We start from the raw sequence: 7,097 nt of genomic DNA on the forward strand, positions 1-7,097 counted from the left end.
CAAAACGTGGATGTTGCTACTTAGCAATGACACTAGTAAGTACTCACAATTTCAAAATAATAAAAAAGTAGTTAATTATAGTCTTGTAGTTTTATTAATATCTTCTGAGTTTTTTCATTCTGTAGATATGAATAAATTTACTGTTAATTGAATCAGTATTAATTGGTAGTGTTTCTAACTTATGAGCCATAACTTGGCATTTCACATGACACAAGACAGCAGAGCCTAAAAGGAAAGGGTGAAGCAACAACAGGGATCTTCAAATATCTAGAGGGACTAGACTAGATCCACAGGTTTCTTTCAATCTGAGATCATTAAGAATAAATACCCTAAACCTTTCTTAAATTGCTGAACAAATATAGATACATACAGTACTGAAATTGTGGACCTCAAAGTACTGTACAGAAGAAAATACCAGATTTCATATTTATGAACAAACACATGAGCAACAAAGATGCCAGCTTAGAAGGTGCCTTTAAAATACCAAAACAAACAAGCAAACAACAAACCCCAATCAACCAAAATCAGCAGAAAAAGAAACAGAAAAAAACTTAGCAGACTGAAGTAATTGGGCATTTTCTAAAGTCTCAGCAAACACCATAAAATCAATAAATCTGATTAAATATTCCACCTAATCTTGCAGTACAAAGGCATTTTAATGATTTGTGTGAGATTACAAACAACTTTTAAATGTGTGCTCTTGCTCTATGAAACAACATTTGAAGATGTGTACTTAATGTATCTAAATAAGAAAAAGAAAGATGTCAGTATGAAAGAAAGGATCTGTTTTGTTGCCACTTTTCACCTAAACACTGATTAAAAGATAGGTCATTCAAGCAAGAGTTATTTTTACTGCTGTCACTCCATTATCTCATTTTCAATGGACCATGAAAATGTTATAGCACTCAGCTGAAAACAGCCCTTGGATGAAGAGACATCAGTTCAGTTTGAACCTTGCAAGTCTCAAAAACTGTTATCAAAATGAGCAATATGAAAAGTTATATGAGACTGTGTTCTACTACTGTTTGAAAAAGTAATAGAAAATTCTCAAGACAAGGCCACTTCGACTTATAAATATTATAAATCGAGACCTGGCATTAATGATAGTGGTGTGATTATTTTAATTTTGTGAACCTGCAATACACAGTCTTATAGCTCTTAAGAAACCTTACATGATAATCTAATATATCACTTCTTGCATCTTGTTGTGCATGCCGGATGCCTTGTTTCAGTTTCTGCAGCATGCATTGGCTTTCATCTGTTCTAACTCATGTATGTGTGATGATATCCTTTTTTTTTTTTTGAGAAATATTGATGTAAAGGACTTAGAAGTAACTTTTGCCAGAAATTAGTTTCCTGACTTCTTTCTGACTTGCTACATTGCCAGTTCATGGGTATGACTGAAGCTCTGATTAGCTGCCTTTCTAGTTGCCTTTCACTTGTTTTGGTCTTATCTGCCTTTTATCACTCTACATGTGAACACCATCTTCATTAGGTTTTTCTCTGCACTGTACTAAGGTTTCATATGACACAATCATCTTCCAGAGCTTTGTTCACTTAGTTTTCTTATTCTTGCATACTCTTCAAGCAAAACGTATTGCTTTCTTTCAAAATAATTTGATTGTGTTGGTACAGATATAAAAAAATATAATAATTTTAATTAAAGAATAATTCACGGGATGATTAAGAAGATAATTCTAAAGTGAAGATGAGACGATCAATACTAATGAAGCTAAAAATGCAAAGGGCAATTTGTTTCTCTAGAAATATGTTGTTTCCTTTTAAGTGAATGATAAAGTTATCACTTCTGAATCAAAAAAATCTTTGTTGCAGTAGTACTGATTTTTTTATAATTATTTTTTTCAAGGAACTGATGCTCCGTGTTTTCCATTTCTAACTAATATATAAAAAAAGCTTACAATTGTTGAACATTTTGTGAGAAAACATATAATATTCTACAAATACTTGTGACTACAGGAGTTTTTCTCTGATTTCTCTTTATGGCATGCATTACTTCTTCACTGCTTATATACTCCATGTGCACTTCTAAAAATGTATAATGTTTGTTAGGATGCACATTGACATTATTCCTCCCAAATTGTCATGGTTGTAGAAATAAAATTAAAACATAATACCCTCTTTTTTTTTCCCAAGTTCTCCTCAGTAAATTAAACATTATGTTGACATGTAAGAGTGGGAGGTATAACAATTCAATAGCCACTCTTGCTACATTTTACATATCTTTATAATATCATTCTTTCTCTAGAATCTAAATGAGTAAATTTTTTTTTAGACTCTTGAAAGTTTGTGGTAAACGATGTTGACACATTTTATTTTAAGCATTCGTGAAATCATAGTTGCATACACATCTGTTGAAAATCTGCCATGGATTGCCTGAAAGGCATGGTTTTATATAGTGCCCTATTTATGAGTTTCCTTGCTGACTGCATTTTAAGAGAATGTCTCCCTGCACAGACGACATTCAGTTTTCTAATTTGCTTTTAATAAGGTAATCCTTTTCAGAGATTTATTTGCTTAAGATAATGAGGTAGGATTACGGAGGAATTAACTGCAATGCTATTAAGTTTTTTTCCTTGGGTCTATCCTTATGCTTTCAGTTTGAAAGTAAGCTGAGATTTATTTTTCCTAGGCTACACAACAAATTCAAGACCAGAAGACAAAAAGGCAGCTGAAGTAGTAATTCTATGGAAGAATTAAGATGCCAATATCTTTGAGGTATGTGTATTTTGGAAATGTTAATTATTTGTTAATCTTGCTGCTGTGTATAAGAGTAGTGGTGAGTACTTTTGAACATTAGTGATGTTTTCACATCTTCAGATGTGGCTTGATTTGAAATGAAATTCCAAAATATACTTCTTTTTTCCCTCCCTTTTTTTATTAAAATGGCGCATTAGTTATAAATCTGCTTCTGTTTTGCCTGAGACCATCCTTCTCTCTAGAAAATTTGATACAGCTAGATGCAGAGCTAAAAAATCCAAAGATTCCATGCTCTTTCTGGCTTCACAGTTACAACTTTCTTCATGTACCATAGTTACTGTAAAAAAATTCCAAATAGGAATGTTCTGGAAAACGCCATAATAATTTTTCATTTTGTATGCAATATTGGTGGCTTTGTTTTTAATAGGTGCAAGAAGCATTTGGATCAGCTATATGTAAGGAAAAGCATGATATAGAAACAAACTACAAATAACTCAGAAGGGGAGACAATAAACAGTCATCAGTAATGAGGATACACTAAGAAAATTGATCACTGCCTTTCCATGGGTTTAGAAGTAGCCTATTTAACAGTTTCTCGATTACCGGAATTGTCAGTAAGTGGGATTCCACTTTTGTAAATGTACCAGCAAATCTTGTGGTGTATCAGTAAATGGAGTTTATGTTTATTTCATTTTAGGTCTAGTTATCATTTATCTTGTTCAAGAGCTTAAACAAAGCAAATAATGGCCTTCATACAGTGAAAAACTGGGGCGCAGAAAGCATTATTTCTATTATACTTGGGAAATGTTTGTGTTGGCATGAATTTTTCTGGAACTCCTTTAAACTCTAGTTTTCTCTTTCCTCCAATACATTGAGTTTCCAAGAACAAGATTTTTTTCTCTTAGAGGAGGCATGTTGTCACAGCAGTAATACCCCAATTCAGCAATCTTTGATAATTTCAATCTTCATCTGAAACTCCCTTCTTTTTTGTATCTCACCACCATAAACTATTATCTTTTGTACTTTCTTGTCAGATCTGTGCAATTTTGCTCATGTTTGGCTTGATAGAAAGACCACATAGATAATTTGACTAGTGACATCATAGCCATCTCATAGCTTATTAAGTTATGCAGATCTATAGTGTGATGCATATATTTTGTCTAAAAACATATCTTTTGCTTAAAAAAAACCAACAAATACTGTCAGTTTCCTCCTCCCTCAAAGGCTATATTTATTTCACCTTTCTTAAAAGACTGCATACCTACCCAAGACTATTGACTTCCCAGATTCTTTGTTTTTTCTTAGCTATTTAATAACAGGTTTGCAGCCTTTGGGGTTGGAAAGTTGAGTTCTGTAAACTATCTTTGTATATTATTATTCACAATGAATATATTCCAAGTGTCTTTTTTGCATCCTAGCATTTGTAACCACTCCTAATGTCAATCTTGTTTCTTTGGAGAAGCAGTATTTGAAGTACTGTAATAAATGATGATAGAGCAATCAGCAAATATATTTTCACATTTATCCTATTATTCTGCTGACAGGATGCTTAAATTTTATGTTGGAAAGAGGAATTTAAAGCTGCTGTTGAACTTTTGATGAAGGTCTACACATGTGTCAGTGACATCTGAGAATGATATTTTTAGATAAATGAAAAATCTCCATAGCTTTTTCACATCTCCCATTGCGACACATACTTGTTCCTCAGGGCACAATTTGTCTCATAGATTGCATTTGATTTGAAGTGTAAGGATAGAAGCTCATAGTATCAGTGTTAAATACATGTAGCCTTGAGTAGTATGGTAAGGCAATATTTTGATATTCAGCCATTAGAAAAAATGTTTAAAGAAAAAAGGATTTCATTTTACTGGGTCTTCTAAAGTAAGGCACCAAGCATGATAATTAATATTTAATCTATACTTTTTAGCTTTATATGTATTTCTGAAGTGGGTATATTTTGGCCTAGTCTGAGAGCAAAATGTTCCCAAGCAGTTTTTGTTAGTATATATACTTTCTAGGCCTTTATAAAATCTTCATTTTCTCTCATAATTGTAAAACACCAGGCAAAATGCGATGTATTATGAGGAAAAACAAAAGAACCAAAACATATCTGCCCTTTCTCCTTCAATTTGCCACATTATTTAATCATATTCAGTTTAGTATTTCTATCATTTCACAGTTATTATGTAATTTCAAATGGATTCCAAGTGGATTATTTAATCTGCGTTTCAAGATTTCTGACACTTCAAAGAACAGCATTATGGTTAGGTTGCCCAAGTGACTTCATATTACTCAATAATGGTAGTTTTCATGGTAAACATAGTCCTTGGTGGCAAAGAGGACTCTGACTTTCCTGTGTGAAGGTCTTTATATTATGTAATAATTGAAGTAAGGGAGAGAGAAATGTTCTTCTGAGACATATATCTGTCTTTCCTCATTCTCATATATGAGACTCATATAATTGTATGATTATATGAATATCTGCTTTAATACTCAAATACTCGTGTATTTGAATACTCGCGTATTCGAGTCCTCGAATACCGTGTTCAGTTCTGGGTCCCTTACCATAAGAAGGATGTTGAGGCTCTGGAGCGAGTCCAGAGAAGAGCAACAAAGCTGGTGAAGGGGCTGGAGAGCAGGTCTTACAAGGAGCGGCTGAGAGAGCTGGGGTCGTTTAGCCTGGAGAAGAGGAGGCTGAGGGGAGACCTCATTGCTCTCTACAACTACCTGAAAGGACGTTGTAGAGAGGAGGGTGCTGGCCTCTTCTCCCAAGTGACAGGGGACAGGACAAGAGGGAATGGCCTCAAGCTCCACCAGGGGAAGTTCAGGCTGGACATTAGAAAAAAAAATTTCATGGAGAAGGTCACTGGGCACTGGAACAGGCTGCTCAGGGAGGTGTTTGAGTCACCTTCCCTGGAGGTGTTTAAGGGACAGGTGTATGAGGTGCTGAGGGGCATGGCTTAGTGGTTGATAGGATGGTTGGACTCTATGATCCAGTGGATCTTTTCCAACCTAGTGATTCTGTGATTCTATGAATAACCTCTCACAATGATATAAGCCTTCTTTAGCAAACAGTTGAAGGAACTAGTAAAAACGTTCATGGTTATGATTTTTAAATAGTCTGCCTTAATTAATAACACTGAATGAAATAAATAAATGGAAGCTTGCAAATGCATTTAAACCATACTTGTTCCTAATTAAACGTATGTATACATTACTGTTGGTTTGTAGACGCTCTGTGCCTGAGTGAAACTTTTGTATGTAGCTTATGCATCTATTCTAGTTTACTCCATGACTAATACTCCAATTTGCATTTGTCAGTTCCAGGTACTCAAAGAACATAAGATGTGCATTGAATTGTAGAACTTCGAGACTCTCTGAACACTTAGGCTCCTCTTTGTGTGATGATTTTTGCTGTTCTGACAACTGTAAATAGCAGAACTTGTGGAGAATGGAAAAAAAATAACAAACCCAGTGATTTAATTTTGCTTCTCTAATTTTTAACAGTTATCTGATCTTATCAGTGATTCCATGCATATATTGTCTTTATAAAAGTTTGTACATACGTAAAGCAGGTGTAGAGTTTTGCTATGGTACCAAATGCATATTGTATTCAAAGTTTTTATAACTTTCTCTGTGTCTGTGTGAAAACCTGAATTGGTAAATGCAAATGGAAGTTTCAGAGCTACCTTATTGCAGACATATATTTATGATGGAGCTTAAGAAACTCTCACTCTTCTTGCAAGGTCAAAATACAAAACTGAGATTCAGTGTTGTGGGGTGCTGGCCTCACTGTTATAAACAGATAAATGAATTGATAAAAAAAACGGGCTTTTAGTCACCTGTGGATTTTAGCCTCCCTTAGCACCATGAGAATAATTGACATTTTACTTCCCTGAAAATTCAAAAATATTTCAGAACGTTTTGAGTGGTTTGTCAAGTCAAGCTGAAAAACACTTTAAAGCAGGAAGTTGACTGAATCTTATAAAAAAAGCTAACTTAAATTTTGAATATATGAAAATTAAATATTCTGAGCTTTTCAAGGTTTTATACTCTACAAATCATTTTAGAAACTGAAATAATATTGAGAAAGTCTGTGCAATCATTTTTGTTTAAAAGTACAAGGTGGTTTTTATGTCTTTTGTTAAGTCAATGTCAGCTTCACAAAGCCTGTGTACTCCCTTTTGGGGCTGTAAAGAAAATCTTTGGATACTTGCCATATTGCTTTCCTATATGAATTCAGTGGCATGTGCTTTCTGCTCTGTAACTAAAGCAGTGGAACTACAGTTGAGGATTGCACATGAGATGTAATGACGTAAGGAATCTGGAAGAAAGGGAAGAATTGATTGTATTTATCACTTTAGTTGAAGGAAGTGACT

Source organism: Phaenicophaeus curvirostris, unplaced genomic scaffold (genome assembly GCF_032191515.1).
Source record: "Phaenicophaeus curvirostris isolate KB17595 unplaced genomic scaffold, BPBGC_Pcur_1.0 scaffold_184, whole genome shotgun sequence".
Lineage (NCBI taxonomy): Eukaryota > Metazoa > Chordata > Aves > Cuculiformes > Cuculidae > Phaenicophaeus > Phaenicophaeus curvirostris.